This window comes from Dromiciops gliroides, chromosome 1, assembly GCF_019393635.1.
Source record: "Dromiciops gliroides isolate mDroGli1 chromosome 1, mDroGli1.pri, whole genome shotgun sequence".
NCBI classification, from domain to species: domain Eukaryota; kingdom Metazoa; phylum Chordata; class Mammalia; order Microbiotheria; family Microbiotheriidae; genus Dromiciops; species Dromiciops gliroides.
This window is the reverse complement of record NC_057861.1, coordinates 423,095,607-423,119,419: the sequence shown is the minus strand read 5'-3', so window position 1 is coordinate 423,119,419 and position 23,813 is coordinate 423,095,607. Positions and strand designations below refer to the sequence as shown.

General features: G+C 39.7%; 1 protein-coding gene and 1 non-coding gene across 3 annotated transcripts in view; both read right to left on the bottom strand.

Moving 5' to 3' along the window:
- PDZD2 (PDZ domain containing 2) overlaps window positions 1-23,813 on the bottom strand; it is a 514,363-nt gene that overhangs the window by 267,795 nt on the left and 222,755 nt on the right. The window lies entirely within an intron of this gene.
- LOC122737861 lies at window positions 7,353-7,497 on the bottom strand. The gene has a single exon (XR_006354613.1). It is a non-coding gene; the product is annotated as a U4 spliceosomal RNA (small nuclear RNA).

Here is a 23,813-nt window from a genome sequence, read left to right as displayed (position 1 = left end):
TGTTTGAAGGATAGAAGATCAAACTCAGTCTCAGAGGATCAGACTAGCTACTCTAAGCTGAATCTACAGGACCTCTCATCATCTCCCAGAAGGCCTTTCTGAGTATCTTTGTGTTCTTGTTGAGTTCAGAGGAGGGAGAGATCATTTCCATCTGGGTGGGATTGGGAAAGTTATATGAAGGAGATGGCGTTTGAGCCAGGCTTTAAATGGATAGGATTCCAACTGGTAGGTAAGGGAGATTCCCTATAGAGAAAACTGTGACAAAAGCACAGAGGTGAGAAAATATCAGAGTTATGTTCAAACTAGAACAAACAGTCCAAAGAGTATGGGCATAGACAATTGAGATCCAACTAATATCTTTGAGACCAACAGTTTTTTAACTAAATTTGATAAATTTTGTTGCATTTTAAGTCTCTACTTCCTTCCCTCCCCACCCCACCTTAAAGAAGGCCACCATTTGACACAGATATATGCATGTGTGTGTATAAAACCATATTATGCATGCTTCTATATATCGCTTCTTTCTCTGGAGGTGGATTGCATCTTCTTTCACAAGTCCTTTGTAGTTGATTTGAGTATTTTCAATACTCAGAATAATTCAGTCATTCACAGTTATTCTTTGAACAATATTGTTGCTACTGTATACAATGTTCTCTTGGTTCTGCTTATTTCATTCTTCACTATTTCCTGCAAGTTTTTCCATGTTTTTTCTAAAATCAACATGCTCATCATTTTTTATAATACAGTTTGTCTTCCAACACAATCATGTACCACAACTTCTTTGGCCATTCCCTAACTGATGGTCATCCCCTCAATTTCCAATCCTTTGCCACCACCAAGAGAGCTGCTATAAATATTTTAGAACATATAGGCTCTTTTCCTCTTTCCCAGATCACCTTGGGAAATAGACCTAATAGCAGTATTGCTGGGTCAAAGGATTCTCACAGTTTTATAACTATTTGGACATAATTCCGTGTTGCTCTCCAAAACTGTTGAAGCAACATTTGTCATTTTCCCCTTCCATCATTTTAGCCAATCTGATAGGTATGAGATGATTTCTCAGAGTTGTTTTAATTTGGGATAGGAATTTCTGAATGTGGACACAGATGTGTATAATTTTCTCTATTCCTACCTAGGGCATTCCCTAATTTTCCCCTAATTAGCAGGTCTTTATCATAGTTGTACCTTGTTTTCAGGGACCTATGGAAAATTGGCTCCATTGTTTTCAAACAACAATGAGTAATTGTACTGAGAAAACCAATGTTTGCAAGGGAATTGGTCCTGTATTAGGTCTCAGAAACAAAACTTTCGTGCTATTAAAAGTATCTTCACTTCTCAAATCTATCACCTCAGCTGCTCACCTCTACCCAACAACCTCAAAAAGGTCAGAATTTGTGCTTAGGAAGAACTGTTGTCTGACTCCTAATAGTGGTCTTTTCCATAACTCTCTCAGTTCTTACTATAATTTAGGCTGCAAGTCTTCCAAGCACCAATTTCATTCCAAGGCTTTTTAACATTCTGTGGCCAATGCTTTGTTTATGGAGCCTGGCAAAATCTGCAGCCTACCCCTCCTGTCTACCTTCAGCAATAGGCATTAGTAGGTTGTGTGTACTTATCAACATCCCATTCTGACTCTCCAGAGTCTTCTTTAGCAGACCCAAGAGACATTGTTTCTCTAAAATCTCCACCCTTTCATGGAATGGCAGGATTTTTAGAATGCCTAGGAATTGTCAATAAAACAGAAGCCTACATTTATCAAAAGAGGTAAAAGCAGAAAGGAAAAAAGCCCAATAATCCAAACAATGCCAAGGATGCAGAAATGACTCTGGGCCTTCTGCTTGGAAGGCTCCTTCATCCTGAAACAAGTATCTCATTCCAGGCTGGACATGAGGGACCAAGAGGCAGTAAAGAGGAATGCGAACTGTCTAGAGGCTCTTTCACAGACTCATTCCATTTTAGTTCTATCCCCTGCCAATCCAAAGTTCACAGAGGAGGTAGAACTTAGGTATTTATGGCCAAGAAGAAAAATGAGAGAGGAGGAAGAGGAAAAGTGAAGGCAGGTTGTAATGAAGGGTGATGGCATGGCCAGAGGTGGAGGGAGGAAGGGGGAAGACAATGACCAGAGGATAGAAGTGGCAGTTTCCCTATCCCAATGCTTACGACATAACATGTATCTCATTACTAAGATAGCTCTGAATTGAAGTATTTTGAAGGTTAAGAAAATACCAGCTTGGGTCATTTATAAAAACTAGATTTTCCCAATTCTGGAAAAGAAAAGTGACTGTAGTAGAGCAAGAGATGAAAGGAATGGTATAAAGCTTTATGAGCACAGAAGACAAAGCCCAAAGAGCCTTCACAGACTGTATCACAGTTTTGTTTTCTATAAGGGGAAATATCTCAACATAATTAGGCTAGTCTGCAGAGTTACTCCATTTTTAACTTGGTGATGATGTAAATGAGGGTGAGGACAGGTTACATTGCAGGCCATTAAGTATGAGGGGATGGGCCCTTATTAAAAAAAATACCTCAATCCCATGACTGGAAATGTACCCCAAGGTCAAAGATATAACTATAGTCCAGTATACAACAAAAATTATCATAGTAGTATTTTTTATGGTAACAAAGAACTGGAAACAAAGCAGATACCTATAATAGGGAAATGGCAGAAAAAACTCAAATAAAGTAATGTAATGAAATATTCTGTAGTAAGAAGTAACTTAAATGAGGAATTTTTTAAAATATAAGATTTGTATGAACTTATGCAGAATGAAATAAGCAAACCAGGCAGACAACTTAAATGATGTCTGTAACAATATAAAAGGCAAGATCACTACAAGGAAGACAAACTGAATAATTTTTTTTAAGCAATGATGATACTACAGAATAGATGATGAAGCTCCTCTTTCAGGGCAAAGAACTGGGCATTATTAGAATAGAATAGCAGAGAGAGAGAGAGAGAGAGAGAGAGAGAGAGAGAGAGAGAGAGAGAGAGAGAGAGAGAGAGAGATAGTCAGATGCCTTCATTGTATTGGATATTTCACCTAATTGAAGCTTGTTTTTGTTTCTTCCATGGCAAGAATTTCGACCTGGACTGGGGAAGGAAAGTATTTTATGGGAGAAAATGGACAAGATCTCCACACCATTAGAAGGCATGAGTAGGCTTCAATCTGAGTCAGTAAGGGATATACTCATATAGATCAGAGGACATGGGGCTGGAGTGAGACAGTAATGTTAAAAGCAAAAAGTATCAATACAATTTATTTTAAAAAAAACACCTGAGAGGAGAATAATAACTTTCAAAAGCAAAGTAGAATCCATTCTTAATATCAAACCACTGAGCTATTCCTTAAAATCCCCTAAACCACAGACTAAAAAGACTCAAGGAGACTCAAAATTAAATGCTTGGTTGCTTAATAAAAATCTTAGTTCCAAAGCTTAGACAGAAAGCCACCCTTCCATCATCATGTCTCGAGTTATTAGATCTTGTGTTTACTCTACTTGGCTGCCTGTGCTTACATAGCTTCCATTTGCACCACTGGAATGGACAAAGAATGTGATCTGGCCGAGGCCCACCACTCCAGGGAACAATTACCATTTTATATGTGGGTACTGATGTGAATGCCCTAAAGAAAATCACAATAGAGATTCTGGAGGATCAGATTTTGATCTGTAAATTGTTGCAAATTAGGGTACTGGCTAATGAAGCCCTTGAGGGGGCTGCACATATAAATCTGTATAGAGAATCCAGAACATGATTGCTGCTCTCTCATTTACAAATACAGCCACTGTGACAATGATTAATTGCAATAGGCAGGCTACTGAGGAAGCTGTGTGGGGATGTGTGGAGAAATTTCAACCTCCCCTATTCAATGAAGTTAACAGTTAACATCCAGGGGAAAGCAAAGGAGAGTAAAAAGTATAAATCAAAGTGTCATTGTTATTGCTCTAGTTTCTCCCCATGGGCCTTTCCTCTGGGACCAGCCCAGCATTAAATAAATAAACATTTATTAAGCACCTACTATGAGCTAGGCAATGAGCTAGGCACCAGGGATACATATTCAAAGAACTAAATGATCCTCCTGACAAGGAGCCTATGTTCTAACAAGGATGACAAGGACATATACAAATACATAAATGCAAAGCTAATAAATACAAATATATTTGTTCCGTCCTTTCAGTCGTGTCCAACTCTTCAAGACTCCATTTTTTGATTTATTGGCAAAGATACTGGAGTGATTTGCCATTTCCTTCTCCCGCTCATTTTATAGATGAAAAACTGAGGCAAACAGGGTTAAGTGACTTGCCCAGAATCACATGGCTTAGTGTCTGAGACCACATTTAAACTCGGTTCTTCCTGACTCCAGCCAAGGCACTCTATCCACTGTGCTATCTAGTTGCCCTAAATATATACAAAGTAGTTAAGTATGAGAAGGCTTGGGAGGTTTGGAGCTAGCAATGTGAGGCATAAGAAAAATCTTCATGAGAAACGTGGTGCTTTAGCTGTATAGTAAAGAAAGAGAGGGACTCTATGAGATAGATGTCAGGAAGGAGGGCATCCCGGACACCAGGGATGGCCTGCAGAAAAGGTGTGAAACAGAGAGAAGGCCTGTTTGGCTGCATCACGAGTGGGGATAGGGGAGGGGTGGGGAGAGATTAATATCCAATGAGGCTAGAAAGATAGCTTGGGGCCAGGATTGCATAGGAGTCTCTATTTTACTGTAGAGGGAAGAAGAAGCCACAGGAGTTAGTTGAGTAGAGAAGGTCCATGGTTATATCCATGCTTAAGGAAAATTCCTTTGGCAGCAATGTTAAAAATGGACTAGAATGATGAGAACCAAGGCAGGGAGAACAATTAGGAAATCCCTGCAATAATTTAGGTGAGAGCTGATGAGGGCTTGAATGAAGGCAGTAGTTCAGAGTGGGTGGAGAGAAGGTGCTAGATGCAAGAAAAATGATGTAAAATAAAAACAAAATGATACAAATTTTTAAAAATTATATAAAATAAAAACAATACCAGAAGGGAAAATACCACACCATGGGTATACTTTGATTTACACCATAGATGGGGGTTTTCTAAAGCTCTGTATAAATTGAATTTGTTAAGTCAAAGAATATTTTTAATGTTCTAGCAGTCTATCTTTACCATCTTCCCCCACCCTTTGGCTTTCAGGTGAAGTCTGTGTCTCCTCAAAATAATGTCATTAAATGCAAAAATAAAATGCTTAGGATTACAAAGGAAAACAATGATATTGAAGTATAGTTGTTGAAATATTTAAAAAAAAAAAAACAAGTTCATGGACACCAGTCTAAGAACTCATGCTCTAGAGAAATCAATTATTTGAAGGAACCAGGTGAATTATTCTTTCATCATGAGAATGCATTTGTTTTCTCTTTGAATTTTCTAACTGGGTCACCTGAACATGGAAAAAAGAAAGAAGTGATGACACTTGGAATTGCAGGACAAGAGACAGCACCCTGACTCTGCCGCTACTGTCTATAGAATTTTGGGCAAATGACAACTTCTCTGGGCCTTGGTTTTCTCATAAGTAAAATGAGAAGATTGGATTGTATGAACCCATACATCCATGCACACATCGATGAGGTGCAGACATACACCTTTGAGGCTTGCACAAACACACATCCCAGACCTGTGAGGATCAAAGAGAGAGTGGATGGTGATGCTATCCATTTTAGAAAAGTGATAGATTTAGGATGAAGAATGAGATATATACCTATTTTTGTATACAGCCATTGAGGGAATTTGTTTTGCTCGACTATACAAGAAATTTGTTTTTCTTTTTTTCTTTTTCCCAATAAGATTCAGGGGCAGGGAATTGATTTGTTAGTTGTTGTGTTGTTGTTTTTTTAAATAGAGAGGTGGGGAATGCTGCCACACTTTCAGATTATGTCACTGTATTATTAGCTTTACTTAACTGATTTACTTTGTTACAAAAGTCCTCTCACAAAATGAGAATCATCTGTAAACGTAATATAAAAACAAGAGATGTCATTAAAACTTTTTAATTTAAAGAGAATGTATGTGAATAATAAAGCACAGTTTATAAACAGGGCTACTTCTAAGCTATAAAGTACTATACAAACATAAGCTGTTATGATTAAAACGTACACATCTTGCACAGTGTTTCCACTGGAGAGACCTTTGAGATCTGGCTAAGTCTTTCACCATCCTCAATCCACCTCAGCCTCTCTATCAAGCATCTATGTAGGGGGCAGTTAGGTGGTGCAGTGGATAGAACACCAGCCCTGGATTCAGGAGGACCTGAGTTCAAATCCGACCTCACACACTTAACACTTACTAGCTGTGTGACCCTAGGCAAGTCACTTAACCCCAATTGCCTCACCCAAAAAAAAAAACACATCTATGTAGGGAGAGTTTGGACCAACTCAGCTGTCACTAGAATTTACTTCAATAAGTCCATTGTTTCATCTCTATAAGTAGCCAGTCCTTCCACTGAGGCAGATCACAACTCATCCATGTCTTCTCTTGCTGTGCTGTGCTTGTTCATGTCTTCCCATTAATACTCCACAAAGGATCTGCCTGATGTAGTGGAAGAGGAGGACTTCCCCTGGGTCTTTTTACATGGCATGGTTACCAGCACAACACTCAGCTGTCCATCTGTTATCCCTGGCTTTCATTCTCCTCTGGATTTCCAAATGCATATCAGTTAGGCCTCTGGATCCAACAGACCTCAGTCACACTCCTGTTCAGATTAGACTTTGCTCCAATAGCTTATTAACATCTAAGGTTGATTTTCTCCTGATCTCCCTAAACTAACATATCTACTTCCTGGCATACAGCCCTGGATGAATGTCTAAGAGAGGCTTCTCTGCCTTCTGTTAGGAAACCCCTTCTCCCTCTGTAACTAATCTCCACTTTTTAAGCTTTCCCCTGCATTCTCAATTTTCTTGAGCTATCCTTCTGTTTTCTCTCCTTTTTCTTATTCACCAAAATTTCCCACAGTCTTTGAACTCTCGGTTTTCCCCCAACAGCCTCTTTACCCTCAACATGTCTGCTGTTTCTCATTTCTTATTTTTCCTCAGCTCTTAAAATTTTCACCTTAATCCTTTGCACAGTTTCCCACAAAAGACCCCAAGACCTCTCATCTTGAGTCACCAAGTTCCTAGAGCAGGCACATTGGCCAGACAGATTCCTGGCTTCCTTATCTCTTCACTACAAATATTTGCATATTTAATACACACATTTGCACATCCTCATAGTAGCTAAAGGGATGATGGTCTTGGAGCCAGGAAGACCTGAGTTGCAGTCCTGACTCTGACACAAATTATGTTACTATGTTCCAGTCACTTAACCTCTCATTGCCCTAGGAAACTCTTTTGTGAGAAAATAAATCATTTTGACTATTATAAATACCCAAATTAACTACAAAGACCATATTTTTGGGAAAAGTTTTCAATTAGCAATAATTGCATCTCGGATAAACCTCATTGGCTACAATACTGCCACTGCGCAAAGCTAAAAGACCATATTTTTGGCCAAAGGCCATAAAGGAAGATGCTATATGCATCCAGAGAAAGAATTGATAAATAGATGTATAGAATGATTTTACATATATATACATATTTGTGTCTAAAGCTAGCCATCTCTTGGGGGGGGCAAAAAAAAAAGGAAAAAGAAATTTGCATAATAACTTCATTATATATTTAAAAGGAATTGCAAGTTGTGTGTAACAGATTTGCCATTTCATTTTCAATCATTTTTTTACGTTACACTATGTTATGGAAATGCTTTTTATTCCATAAATTAAAATGAAAACAAAAAATCTTTTAGAATACTATAAGCAATAGACTATCTATATGTATATGATACAGCTGGTTATTTTTAAAAGTCTACATGGGAAAGAAATTTGTCCACAGTGATTTAATTCCTGATTGTTAAGGATTCTATTAAATGAGTGGTTTCTATACTGTGAAGAAGAGAATGCCAAAGGATGAGAGTCTTAGAACTGGAAGGGACTAAGGAGAACATCAAGTTCAACGCCTTCATTTTTTATAGATCAGAGAACTGAGACATAGGAAGGTTAAGTGACTTGTCCAGGGTCACCCAGATAATGCTATCAAAATGGGATTTGTATCCAGATCTTCCCACTGTATCACATTTAAAATGAAGGTTTTGTGAAAAGTGCTAAAGGAAAGTCTATAAAATATGGTTGGAAAATCTATCATTCGGGCTATTAATAACCACATGAAAAGAAGCTCAAATTCACAGAATCATAAAATTTGAGAGTTGGAAGAAATCACCTATTTCAACCCCCACACAAAAGGACTTCCCACTATAATCTACACACCCTACAAGTGGTAACAGTATGAGTAGAGTGAGAAGGGATGGTGGAGGAGATGGTCAAGACAGAATTAACAGAATGTGGCAAGTTTTTCCTGACATTAAGCCTAAATTTGCCTCTTTGTACCTTCCAATCATTGCTCTAGGTTCTGCTCTCTGTAACCAAAAAGAACAAGTCTAATCCTTCTTCCAAATGATTTGTGGTGGTGGTGTTCAGTCATATCTGACTCCACATGATCCTATTTGGGGATTTCTTGGCAAAGATACTAAGGTGGTTTGTCATTTTCTTCTCCAGCTCATTTTATAGTTAAGGAAACTGAGGCAAACAGGGTGAAGTGACTTACCAGATCACACAGCTAATAAGTGTCTGAGGCTGGATTTGAACTCAGGTCCTCCTGACTCTAGGCCAGTTCTCTATCTACTGCATCACAGTGAGAAGCCAGAGAGAGTACAGAGGCTAGTAAGAATAAAGAACTATGTTGAATCCATGGCATATGAGGATATTTTAGCAACTGGAGATGTTTAAGTCTGGAGAAGAAAAGAGATGGGAATGTGATAGCCATCTTCAGGTATCTGATGGACTATTATGGAAGGGGGTGGGTGGGTAGCTATGTGGTGCACTCGATGGAGCCTTTACAGTACAGAGGAGGTCTGATGAGGGCAGCATACAGTGGGATAATCACTTCTCTAACTCTAGAAGCTACCCCTCTCTTAAATCAAGGCAACCATAAAATATTACCTTACACCCATTGGAATAGAAAAGCTCTTTTGAAAAAAAGAATAAAATGAAATATTGGCAGTGCTATAGGTAAACTGAAATTCTAACATACTGTTGTTGAACTGAAAACAGATGCAAACATAGGTAAAGTGGAATTCATAATTGAGAAAAGAGAGGGAGGTGGTGGGAATAAAAAAGGTGGGGCACTGACAAATCAAGTGAAATTGACTTGCTGACTCAGAGTGAGGGAAAGTACCTTTTCAGAATTGGGGATGGCAGGGTAGGAGCAGGGCTTGTCCCCAGAACTCTGGCAAGGAGTGCTGTCTTACAAGTGAATGTTCCATTTCAGTTTGCCACTACAAACAACTGTCCATACCCTTCCTTTAGAAGGGCAATGTGATCCCAAGACCTGAGTCTTGGTTTTGCCACCTAATATCTATGTAGAATTTCTTTATTTCTCCAGGCCTCATTTTTTTCATCTATATGTAAGTGTGTGCCTTATTTAGACTTTAGCACAACTTAAGATCCTAAGGAGAGAAGACTAAGGGCAGTATAATATAAGGGTGAGATTCTTTCAAGAGGGGAAAAAAGGCATTTCATTTCTAATAAGGGATTCTTGGGCTTTGAGTAATAAGTTTATATGAAAAGGCAAGCAGAAACAACGTACATTCCTCCAAAAGCACTGACAGTTGGATTTTCATATTTAAATATTTCCCTTGATTTCTTATCCCTTCCCATCCCACCATACCACACACACTCATTTGCATGAGACACAACAGGAACCTGGGAAATTTACTGCAGTGTTCACCATAAGTACGATGGTGTCACTCACTAAGAAAACGCAGATCTGAACCCAAAGAATCATCCAATAGAAAAGTTTTACCTCTCCAGCCACCTGCCTGAGAAATGTCACTCTTCATAATTAAGGCCCTGAAAGAGCAAAACTGAAAGAGCTTGTTTCAATTATAGACCAAAAGTCTGACTTTTCTAAAAGAACAAAGTAGCACCTTAGCTGGTGGGGGAAAAAAACCAACCCAATATTCTAAGAGCTCAGCTGCGAGTATAGTAACACCCAGTAGAGTAAGAGGTTGGAGGTGGTAGACTATAACTGTCCACTGAAGAGCAAGCCCAAGGAAACTAGTGCATTGACCTTTCTAGCACCACAGCTGTGCCCCAAGAGGATTTAGCCCAGCCTAGCAACAAGAACAATTTCTCCATCTCTGACGCTCTATCCCATAGTGAGTTTTGTGAGAAATCTACAGAAGGAGGACTTTAAGGCACTGTTGTTAGGCATTGTATGTATCTCATTACTATCATACTTTTAGTTTCTACCACTCTCCTGCTCCAACCACGGATTACATGTGTATTTCTGGGAGAGTAAGCTTGAAGTTCTGGGAAGGGGGAATACTTTGTAACTACTATCTCACCCTGCCAGATGAATCAGTGTCTTTTCTAAGAGCTGAGTTTATCGGATGATGGTTAATGGAAAGCACAATAATGAAAGGTTTGTTAGCTATAGTATCAGGAGTAGTTACCCATAGGGTTACCCCTAGGATTCAAAGACTGGGTTCCCAACTACTTAGGTGAGCAGGGCTTAGCAAAATCAGCACAGAAGGGGCATTACATATAAAGTGAGAAAATCGGAGATTATTTTAAAATGAGGAAGGCATGGACAAGACTGCAATTGTTCTGAAAAGGATCTGGGAATTTAAGTGTACTGCAGACTCAAAATGGGTCACGAGTGTAATTTATCAGCTGGAAAAGCTAATGCAATCCTGGGCGGCATTAGGAGGAGCAGAGCTTCCAGAAATAGGGAGGAAATAATCCCACCTCCTGTGTTCAATTCTGGATTTAACAGAAGATATTGATAAGCTGACAAGTATCCAGAGAAAGGCAACCAGGATAGTAAAAATCCATGAGTTCATGACATCTGAGGACCTGCGGATGAAACTGGGGAGAAAAGAAGACTCAAAGGAGATGGTAGCTTTCTTCAAGAATCTGAGGGCCTGCCATATGGAGAGATTTACTCAGTCTGGCCCCAGATGGCAGAACTTAGTACAGTAGGTAGAAGTTTACAAAGTGGCCCATTTTAGGCTTTAGAAAAAACTTCCTAATGACTAAGAGCTGTCTAAAAATGTGGACTTGCCTAATGAATTCCCCCTTGGAGAGCTTTGAGTATCAGTAGCTGGACCACGACTTTGTGGATTGGACCAGGTGGCCACTTAGGTACCTTCCAACTTTCCAATTTCATGATTCTGTGACCTCTGAGGTCTCTTACACATTCTAAACTTATAATCCTATGAACTATACTTAATTCAACACTTCAGCAAGCTGTAATCTGGTCAGCGTGGGTGGTCCTTCCACAAATACAGATCCCAAACCTTACATTCTGCTGGCATATCCTCTGAGAGATGAGGGTCACTCCCATCGTACAAACTGGCATTTGAGTAGCTTTTGGCAGAAAGGCAAAAAGTAGACAGATAGACAGACAGATATAGACAGAGCCAATGGTAAAAACAAAACAAAAGAAAACAAAACCCAGACTTGGAAAGGGGCACAACACACTTTGTTGTTGTTGTTTCTTCCTTGTCTGTTAATTCATTTGGTCCTCCATTAAATGCAAAGTGCACTTTGTAAGATTTTATTCCTTGTTTTGTATGTGCATCTGATCATTTCTCTTTGTTGGTCATTACTAAGGATATAATAAAAACTTTTAAAATTTAAAGCTCAAAATTGGTGTTAAATTTCCTATGCAAGCTTCAGCACATGCTTTACTTTTATTAAATAGTTCTATTTTCATTCTTATTTTATTACATAAAATCTATGCAGGCGGGTCAATACACAAAGTCCTTTATTTTTTGTAGTCCATATTCCCAAATCTCCAACCATAATTGTGTCCACTGTTTTCATTATACCTAACGGAAATGTTTGCAGGAGAAGGAGTGAGGGCAAAGGAAGGGAGGAGACCAGAGCTTAAGGTTGATATATTAGGATTAAACTCACATCATGTGTCTATTTTCCAGGAAGATACTTTGCCTTGGAAGGCACACACACACACACACACACACACACACACACACACACACACTCCTGGATAGATTAAAGGCCTCAGCTAGGTACATTCTTTTTCAGTTTGTTTATTTTGGGTAGCAGAAAGTTTCCTTTCTCTGTGTATTTATTTATCAGGAAAAAGTTTTTCAGTGAGCAAGCATGAATGTATTATGAAAGCAGGGAAATATGGCAGTAAATCATGGGAGAAAGGGGAATTGGAAGTATAGAAAGGTAAAAGGTATTTGTGAAATTCAGTCAGGAGCCAAAAGGTACCTTAACAGTAGTTACCTGTCCCCAAACAGCTGGTTTAGATTTCTTTAATGGAAAAAAAATACAGAGTACCCCCAAAATGCTTAGTCTTTGTTTTTGTTGTTGAGTCCTTTTAGTTGTGTCTGACTCTCCATGACCCCCCGAGGTTTTCTTGGCAGAGTTACTGGACGGCTTTGCCATTTCCTTCTCCAGTTCATTTTATATATGGGGAAACTGAGGCAAACACAGTTAAATTACTTGTCTAGAGTCACACAGCTCTATTAAGTAACTGAGGCTAGATTTGAACTCAGGTCTTCCTGACTACAGGTCCAGGACTCTATCCACTTAGCTGCCCTGAGCTATCCTTAGACAAGTAATTAAGTCAAAGAAGTCAACTGACTTAGAGCCAATGTAACAGGATTTTAATGAAAATAACAGAATTTAAGACTCAAATCTCAGGTCCCAACATTTCTAGATTTAATTTATAATTTTTTCTGTTTACAGTATTTTATTTATTCCCTGTTAAATTGCTCTGCTGGTCACTCTATACTTTATTCATTGCAGTCAAACTAGACTCCTCTGCCCCCCCCCCCCCCCCCCCCCCCCCCCGCAAGCATGTCTTGGGGTTTCTGGCCTCCAGGCCTTTCCTTACACTGTTGCCTGTGTATTGAATACCCTCCCCCTCCCACTTCACCTAACAAATTCCTATTTGCTAGTTAAAGTCCAAATCAAATGGCACCTCCTCCATGAAACCTTCCCGGATTGAACCTGTCAATACACTATCCTTTGCATATGGTGACCCTAACGCACTTGTGACTCATTTTGCAATTACACTTATCTCTAAGCAGAGGGCACAGGCCACGAAAATTCATGCTGAAAAGAACTGGGCAATTTTAATAGGAGAGCTATCCTCTCTTCTCTCTGTTGTACCAGCCAAGAGAGTCCAAGAGGGCATCCACATGAAAGATTCTGGACAGATGTTGCTGCAGAGGACAGCCGTGAGGAAGATGAGGCTGGAAGACCATGCAGCAGAGAGACAAGAGCATGAAACCAGTGGTAGAAGCAGCTGCAGCTCTGGGTGTACTCCGAGAAATTCCTGAGCCAGGCCACTAAGTCATAAAGACCTGGAGTAGCCAGGAGTAAAGGAACCATGATGACTGCTGGTGTGATACCAAAAGATAGGCATCCGAAAAGAATGAGGGGGCCATGACAAAGTGCTGAATCCATGAAGACTTCCCAGCGGCAAAAGGAAGGAGGTGGCAGGGAAGCAGAGGCCCTGGGCTGACACCAGGCCTTACAATTACACTCATTGTTGGGTCCCAAGTGTGGTACCCTGAGTGTGTGGGGGCTATGGCTAAAACAACTAGAGGAAAAAGAGAACAGCACTCACCATCCTAGTGAGGCTTTCTCCAGTGCTTTGCTAACTGAGTTTAGATGCATTTCCCTCTTCTTTACATACTATTAAATAAATCTGGTCTATGTGAATCGAATTAGTAGCCTGATACTGATGGTGGATTGGAGGACCCTAGGCCTCAAACATGGGTGTAGGTAATGAGCACTAGAAGCTGTGAGCTAGTGAGCCATCCTCAAGATTTAATCTATTGGGCAACTAGGTGGTGCAGTAGATAGAGCAGTGGTCCTGGTGTCAGGAGGATCTGAGTTCAAATCTGACCTCAGGCACTTGACACTAGCTGTGTGACCTTGGGCAAGTCACTTAATCCCAATTGCCTCACCAAAAAAACAAAACAAAACAAAAGATTGAATCTATTCTTCTGTCGCAGGAAAAGAGTCTACAAGCGCTCTCGCTCTCTCTCTCTCTCTCTCTCTTTTGGCAGAGATATGGGGGTTAAAGTGATTTGCCCAGGGTCGCACAGCTAGTAAGTGTCAAGTGTCTGAGGCTGGATTTGAACTCAGGTACTTCTGAATCCAGGGCCGGTGCTTTATCCACTGAGCCACCTAGCTGCCCTACAAGCTCTCTTGACATACAGGTTTCATGTACATATGTCAAATCTCCCTTCTAGCCTATCAGTTCCAAAAAGGCATGGTCTTGTGTCTTTCTAAATTCTGTGTCTTCACTAGTGCCTGAAATATAGTAGATATTTAATAAATAACTTAATCACAACCAGCAGTTAGGCACCCCCTATTGAAAATCCTCATGTACATTATATCCACAAGAAAATAAACTCTTTTAAAATGAGGAACTACTGTATTGCCCAATAACAAAATTGCTGGGGGCAGCTAGGTGGCACAGTGGATAAAAGCACCAGGCCCTGGATTCAGGAAGACCTGAGTTCAAATCTGGCCTCAGACACTTGACACTTATTAGCTGTGTGACCCTGGGCAAGTCACTTAACCCTCATTGGCCCACAAAAACAAACCCCCAAAATTGCTTTTTTCCTAAGTAAAGCTTACCTACAGTTAATTGTGATCCCATTTAAAAGATATGGTTTTAATGGGATCACAGGTCTCTAATTTGAAGAGAGTAGGGGAAGGACCAACTACGGCCTCCAACTTGCCTTCCTCGAAGGCCTATCAAAATGGTACAAACACAATCATGAAGGAGCCTTTGTGCAGCTAAATACTTCACGAGGTGCTCTAATCCAGTCTCGATTTCAACAGCTGAAAGATATTCCATCTTCTATAAGCACAAGGGAAGGTAGCAGGCTCCAGAAGCAGCTGAACTTTGAAATAAGCTCCCCAACCTCAATCCCAACACCTCATACGCTCACATAAAATACTACTCCAGATTTTAAAAGCTAACGAAGGCCAGTGCCAAAGAGTGGCCGTTGGTTGGCCCCAGCGTGCCGGCAGCTTTCCTCCATGTGCTATGAATGTTCTTGTCTGTGTTGGAATCTGCCAGCCTGCATCTTATTAGGCCATTTTATGAGCATATATCGTGACTCTAGTTGCTATCTGGTTTTGTGTTTGTGGCAATGAGAAAAGGCAAACTGTTTGAAGATTACCTGCTAGATTTCTTCTCAAACCCCCAGAGAATAAGCACAGTCAATATTACAAGTGCACTGATACTGGATAGCACTTTTCTTCCATTGACCTGCCATATTGCTGCTACCTTCCTTAGCCTCACTTCTACAGTGAAATAGACAAGATGGTCCTCATCCCACTAATCAGATACCAGCAAACCAAAATCACATAGTTTCTCTTTCCTTCTGCAATCTCTCGATCCTCTGACTCCACCCAGAGCCGCACATGCTCTCCAGAGGGTTGAAAACCAAAGCATTTTCCATTTATATGTTTTCTATTGGTTTGCAATTAAGACAAGAATTCTGCAGGTCAGCCAAAAGTCCTAAGGAACTAATGAAAGAGACAGATATATTATCTCGAGATTCAAAAGTGTAATAATAAATGTCATGAGAAACCACCTGGAATATTGCACTTGGCAATGCACAATTCAGAGATCTGCATTTCAAAGACAGTGCAACTGCCAAAGTATACTAGAGACCAGCTAATGTTTAACTTCTTCTTTTTAAAAAATTCTACTTATTATTTTTAAAAATAGCATCACTAGGGGGCAGCTAGGTGGCGCAGTGGGTAGAGCACTGGCCCTGGAGTCAGGAGTACCTGAGTTCAAATCCGGCCTCAGACACTTAACACTTACTAGCTGTGTGACCCTGGACAAGTCACTTAACCCCAATTGCCTCACTACAAAAAAAAAAAAAGCATCACTAGAGAATGCCATCCATTTTGTACAAAGTTTTGACTAATTTCAGCAACTTGGGAGCTATGATATGGAGCAACAAAGAGCCATCGGTACAGAGCCCAAGGTATGAGGAAGGAGGGGCAAGGCATAGGAAGTAGTAGGAAGGGTCTCCAGTGGATTCATCTTTTGTCTTCACCATCACTATCAGATGCTGGGGTGAGGGAGATTATAGAGAGTGTTCTCTGAGGGCCCCTCTCCCCCTTCCCCCCCCCGCCCCCCGCCTCCTCAGCTGCTCCCAGCAGGAAACTACTATGAGGATGATAAAGTCCCTTCCAGCTCTAGATTTAGAACCCTCTGATCATACACTAAGACTGTTTAACATGAGCATGTTGCTAATGTGGTATTTTGGTTGTGGTTCAGTCATTTCCATTGTGTCTGACTCTTTGTGACCTCATTTGGGGTTTTCTTGGTAAACATACTTGGAGTGGTTTGCCATTTCCTCATCCAGTTCATTTCACGGATGAAGAAACTGAAGAAAATGGTGTTAAGTGACTTGCCCAGGATCACACAGCTACTAAGAGTCTGAGGCCAGATTTGAACTCAGGAAGATGAGTCTTCTGATTCCTAGTCTAGTGCTTTATCCATTGCACCACCTAGCAGCCCCATCTTTCCACTATACTAAGATCTTAATTTCTTCTCAAACCCCCAGAGAATAAGCACAGTCAATATTACAAGTGCACTGATACTAGCTAGACAGAGGTGAAAAGTAGCCTTCTCTGGCTTACACTGCCCTGAAAACTAGTACTGCATACACAAAGAAGGAAAGAGATCTAGAGTGAACTTCACTGATAAAAATGAAAGGAATGAGTGTCATTGCCAGTAGAATCAGAGACTATCAAAACAGAAGCTGTTAGCACCCTGTCCTTGCAATTATAATGCTAGGCTTCTGGAAAGTGTGACCTCCTGAGCATTTTTCAGTTTCAGATGTCTTTAGGAACTTTGGTTGGGGAAATAAGGACAAAAAAGAGATAGAGAAAACACTATAGAAATTCTAGATGGATTCTCCAGGCTGAACCACCATCAGAGGAGTACACAAAACTCAGTCCAGAGCTTTTAGTGGACCAGAATGCTTACAATTTATTAATTGTTTTGCTGCTTTCAAGAGTGATGTGCTTTCATTGGTGTGAGTCTGGGCAAGTCACTTAACCTGTCTATTTCAGTTTCCTCATTTGTAAAATGGAGTAATAATAGCACCTACCTCCCAGAGTTGTTGTTAGAATAAAATTTAATACCGCAAAGTACTCTGCAAACCTTAATAAGCTTTTAAAATGATAGCTATTATTATTATAGTTATTATGATTACCCATATGATTAATGAGGAATGATGTAATTGGATCAGTGATCTCCTAAGGTCTCAACTGTTAATTTCAAAGCTATTTCTTATTTTTCAATCAGGAGAGGGGCCTATGCTAGGTTTCTCTAGTCAGGAAATAGAGGAACATTTGCCTATTTGGTTTCCCAATCTCCAATCCAGTCTGCCAAATGTCCTAATAAGATATCTACCAGCATCAGCTCCTGGCTGAGAGAATCTAACCAGATAAAGAAATTAAAAGCACTATGCAAATGGGAGGAATTGAGGGTCATTCACCTCCTCAGGCCTCAGTCTTCCAGACTCAGATTAAATGAGGCTTTTAATTTTGCAAAAACACACTACAAAGGAAAACAAGTGGATTGGAAAGTGGGCAGCATTACCATTTCAGGTACTACACTTTCCCAAAGTTGAGTGCTAGGGTCTATTAGCAATTCTTTGGACCAACCTTTAAGAATATCAAGTTAGCAGCTGGGAGAATTCTTAGAGACAGGAGAGACTAAAGGCAGGGAAACCAATTAGGGTTCTGTGGCAGTAGTCTAGTCAAGAGGCAGTAGCCAAAGGAGTGAAGGAAAGGATACAGATGTAAAAGATGTGGGAGGAGAATCAACAGAACTTGGCAACTGATTGACTATGGGAGGTAAGGGGAAAGAGAGTGGTCAAAGAAAACTTCAAGCTTATAAACCTGGATTACTAGAAAGATAGTGATGTCCTAGATTTTTAATGAAAGAGGGAAGGTAGGAAGAAGGATTGGGTTTATTGGGGAAAGGTAATGAAATATGCTAGGGATATGTTAAATTTGAGATGCCTATGAGACATCCAGGTGGAGCTGCGCTGTAGACAACTGATACCAGACCAGAGCTGAGGAAAGAGATGAAGGCTGAATATTGAGATATCAGAATCACCAACATAGAGATAATCAATGAGCCCCTGAGAAATGAAGAGATTCCCAAGAGACAGCCTTGTCACAAAATTAAGCAAAGTGAGCAATGAATTCAATAGAATGAAATACTTCTACACAAGAGACCCAAGTTGGGTCTGTTTGGGGATTAGAAGTATTCAGTAATTCAGCCTTCACTTGAAGACCTCTACTGGGGGCACAGTGAATAGAGCATGGTTCCTTAGTCAGAAAGACCCGAGTTCAAATCCAGCCTCAGACACTTACTATGTGATCCTAGGTGAGTCACTTAACCTCGATTTTGAGAAAGGATGAGGAGAAGACCTCTACTGAATAGAAACCCACTTCCCCACTACAAATCCTAACCCTAAGGCATCCCACGCCACTTTTGGTTAGTTCTAATTATTAGGGAGTTTTCCCTTGAGATTTTAAGATTATAGGTTTAATTGTGAAAGGGATTTCAGAAGTGACTTTTCCAAACTCCCTCAATTTACAGATGAGGAAATTGTGGCCCACAGGAGTTAAGTATCTTGTCCAAGGTCATACAGGTAGTAAGTGGCAGAGCCAGGATTCAAGTCTAAGGCCTCTAATTCCATATCCAGTGTACTATCCATTGTACCACACTGCCACTTAGACAGGAATGAATACCTTTATTAAGTGCTCACCATGTGCCTACGACTGTGTTAAGTGCCAAAGATACCAACAGAAAACCATTGATACAGTACCTGGCTTCAAAGAGCCATGAGGAGACAACATATATAAGGGGAGTAGTGGCCACAGAAGGGAGTTAAGGTCTGGAAAGTTCCAAAGATTATGAATGGAATGAATTGGCATGCCCTTTCCTGAGACCACTGTCTGGAATGTTGATTTCATTACAATTCTTTTTTTTTTTGGGGGGGGGGGAGAATCAGGGTTAAGTGACTTAGGGTCACACAGCTAGTAAGTGTCTGAGGCCAGATTTGAACTCAGGTCCTCCTAACTCCAGGGCCAATGCTCCAGCCACTGAACTACCTAATTTCCCCTAGATTGAAGTTCTTACAACATGGGGTGGGGGTAGGTGGCATAAGCAAATAATGAACAGCAAGGCAAAAAAACGGGGGAGTTGGGGAATGGCCAGAGGAAGGGGAAGTTGCTTGAACCCAGGGACTGCTGAGCTGGATGGCTTAGCAGCACTCAGGCATGGTCACTGGATGGACATCTTGGAAAGAAAAGGCAGCAAAGTGGAAATATCAAACCTATATCCACCTCTCTACAACTTCCACCATTTGTACCTATTTTTTGTCCTCTGGGGCCCAATAGAAGAAGTTTAATTCCCTTTTCAAAAGTACATACCCATATATATATATATGTATATACACACACACAAATATATGTTGTACATATATGAGTTATTTAGGTCTTATATATATAGTAATTATATTTAAACAATTTTGTCGTGTATATTATTTATATACATTGATATGTGTACATTATTTATAAAACAGTTATTTACCTGCATTAAAAAAAGAAACAAAACTGACTAGTTTTTTGTCATTGTTTTTTGTTTTGGGGGGATTTTTTTTGTGGGGCAATGAGGGTTAAGTGACTTGCTCGGGGTCATGCAGCTAGTAAGTGTCAAGTGTCTAAAGCCAGATTTGAATTCAGGTCCTCCTGAATCCAGGGCTGGTGCTTTATCCACTGCTCCACCTAGCTGCCCCCAAACTGCCTGTTTATTTAAAAAAAAAAAAAGGAAGAGGAAGGCTTTAAAATACCAAGTTATATGTACTAGAATATATCTAGGTATATCTAAATGTGATAACATAGAAAATATACAATATATATGTCATGTGTGTATGTGTATATTATATCTATGTTTGATATATGTATAAAATTAAATTATATATCACAATTTTTTTTAAAGTACATACCCTTCAGACACTTGATAACATCAGGTCTGCCCTAAGTTTTCCCTTCTCTTGGCAAAACATCCCCACTTCTTTCAATTTATTTTCTTGTGGTGTGATATTAAGGACTTTCACCATCCTGGTCACTCTCCCCTGAAAACTCTCCAGTTGTATCTGCATCCTCCCTAAAATGAGGTGCCCAGAATTGACCCCAATACTCTAGACATGGTCTCACTAAGGCAGGGTACAACTCTCACTTCCCCCTGATTCTGGAGCTTATGCCTTTCTTGATGCAGTCTAGAATTACATTCAATTGGGGGGTGGGGGGAGGTTGCTATCTCACACTATTGGTTGCTATATAAACATTGAGCTTATGATCCCCTCAAATCCCTAAATTGTTTTCAGGCAAACTGCAGTGTAGCTAGGCTTTGCTTTGCTTTTTAAGCCCAAGGGTAAGACTTTGCATTTCTCTCCATTATAAAGAAACTTATTGGCCTATCATTCCTGTCTGTCAAGATCTATTTGAATACTGACTTTAATTCAGCCTATCCCATGTGGTTTGCATCACCTAAAAATGTGATAAACATCTTATTTATACCTTTATCCAATTCACTGAAAAAATAATGAACAGCATAGAGGGAAAAAAGATGGGGGCGGGGAGGAAGTGGGAGGTGTGGGAGAAAGGCAGTGCTTAATTTTGGCCAGTTAAATACAGTAATTTGAATGCAAATTTCAAATCTTCAACAAACAGTATTGGTTTAACACTGGTTAAACCAACCTTGCTTGTTTTTCACTCAAACATCACTAAAATCCTGTTCCAAGGCTTCATCATTGTTCAGTGGTGACCTAGGTTCTCAAAGTCTCTTCTAGGATCACAGGATTGTAGCATATCTTGACAGTTCTTACTCTAAATCACTCCAACTTAGAAGCCCATTGATGGACTTTTCAGTTTATTAGTCTCTGAAGACAAGGTCATAAATACTGGGCAGCTATCTCCTTTGAAGGAATTTGAGTAAGGATGAACACATCGAGGGTTAGGGGACATTTTAAAAACAATGATTTTAAGTGTGTTCTTTAAACACCAAAGTTTATTCAAGCACTCATCACATTATCTTAGCAAGCTAAGATACTTAAGGACTTGCCAACAGTGATTTAGAACTCTGAGTATTTTGCTACAGAAACAACATCATCCATGAGGGCTAGGTTCCCAGACTGGCCTACAAAAGTCTATTTAAGTCATAATATCCCTGAAATGAAGATTAATAGTGTTGCTTCAGTTACATCAGACTACAATGTATACACTTACATCTGTTTCCCACAGATACATCTTGATGTACAATTTAGGAGACTAATTCTAGGAACTCCTTAGTCATGTTGATGGGTAACACTATTAATAGGCAGATATTCTTCATAGGTTTATAGAGATAGGTAGGACCTTGGTTGCCAAACATTCCCTCAATTTCTGGATGAGAAATCTGCAGACCAAAAGAAAAGTGACTAGTCTTGGGATTAAACAGCTGGTTAGTGGAACAGTTAGAACTGTCACAACTAACCCACCATGATACTACCCAAACTACTACATAAAATTCTTTCTTTTTTAAAAATTGGTTTTGGGCAAATTTCTTATTTTTTTCCATTTTCATGTAAGGTTAGTTTACAACATTCATTTTTGTAAGATTTTGAGTTCCAAAATTTTCTCCCCCTTTCCCTTCCCTCCCCCCTCTGAAGCCAGCAAGCTTATACATTACAATCATGTTAAATCTATTTCCACATTAGTCAAGTTGTAAGAGAAGAATCAGAACAAAAGGGGGAAACACAAGAAAGAAAAAGCAACAACAAAGGAAACACAAAAGTGAAAACAATAGGCTTCAATCGGCATTCAGACTCCATAGTTCTTTTTCTGAATGTGGAGAGCATTTTCCATCATGAGTCTTTTGGCATTGGGTTGGATCATTGTATTGCTGAGAAGAGCTAAGTTTATCATAGTCTGTCATCACACAATGTTGTTGATACTGTGTACAATGTTCTATTGGTTCTGCTAATTTCATTCAGCATCAATTCATGTAAGTCTTTCTGGGTTTTTCTGAAATTCGCCCGCTTACCATTTCTTACAGCACAATAATATTCCATTACATTCATATACCACAACTTGTTTAGCCATTCCCTAACTGATGGGTATCCCCTCAATTTCCAATTCTTTGCCAACACAAAAAGAGCAGCTATAAATATTTTTGTACATGGAGGTTCCTTTTCCCTTTGTTATGATCTTTTTGCGATACAGACCTAGTAGTGGTATTGCTGGGTCAAAGGGTGGTCACAGTTTTATAGCCTTTTGGGCATGGTTCCAAATTGCTCTCCAGAATGGTTGGATCAGGTCACAACTCCACCAACAGTACATTAGTGTCCATTTTTTCCACATCTTCTCTAACATTTATCATTTTCCTTTTTTGTCATATTAGCCAGTTGGATAGGTGTGAGGTGGTACCTCAGAGTAGTTTTAATTTGCATTTCTTTAATCAGTAGTGATTGAGAACATTTTTTCATATAGCTGTAAATAGCCTTAATTTCTTCATCTGAAAATTCCTGTTCATATTCTTTGACCACTTCTCAAAAGGGGAATGACTTGTATTTTTATATTTTTTATTCAGTTCTCTATATATTTTAGATATGAGGCCTTTATCAGAAACACTGGCTGTAAAAATTGTTTCCCAGCTTTCTGCTTTCCTTCTAATCATAATGATCCATTTTGCATTTCAAAATGTTCTCTCTCTCTCATCTTCGGTCATAAATTCTTCCCCTCTCCATAGATCTGACAAGTAAATTATTTCTTCCTCTTCTAATTTGCCTATGGCATATTTTTTTTTTGCAAGGCAATGAGGGTTAAGTGACTTGCCCAGGGTCACACAGCTAGTAAGTGTCAAGTGTCTGAGGCTGGATTTGAACTCAGGTCCTCCTGAATCCAGGGCCGATGCTTTATCCACTGCACCACCTAGCTGCCCCCGGTATCACCCTTTTTGTACCCATTTTGACTTTATTTTGGTGTTCAGTGTAAGACATTGGTCTATGATTAAATTCTGTTGTACTCTTTTCCAGTTTTCCCAGCAGTTTTTGTTAAATAGTGAGTTCTTATCCCAGAGGCTAGAGTCTTTGGGTTTATCAAACAGGAGAGTGCTATATCCATTTACTGCTGTGTTTTGTGTGCCTAACCTATTCCACTGATCCACCACTCTATTTCTTAGCCAGTACCAAATAGTTTTAAAATTGCTTCTTTACTGTCAATCCAATTCCAGATTTGACAGATGAAGACTTTCTAAGGGACCTTTCCAAAGTCACACAGGTATAAGGAGTATTTAGATCCTGTTCCTACTCCAAAACCAGTATTCTTTCTACTCTTCCACAGTCTAGAAGTCCTTCTCACATTAATATTTTGTCAACTAAAGTTGATGAACTTCAGTTTGTTAATAGATGCTAACAGATGGAAGGTATAAAGTTGGTTTGTTTGTGTGGGTTTTTTTTTTAACCTTGTTAGGATTATATTCCACCTCCTGCCTTCAGCCAGACCAAAAGACTTGGGCTGAAAGCTTCCAAATATTACAGTGCTGCCAGAATGTGGTCCTATTGCCCATACATATTTCCCTATGACATGGATATGGGCAGGTATGACAAG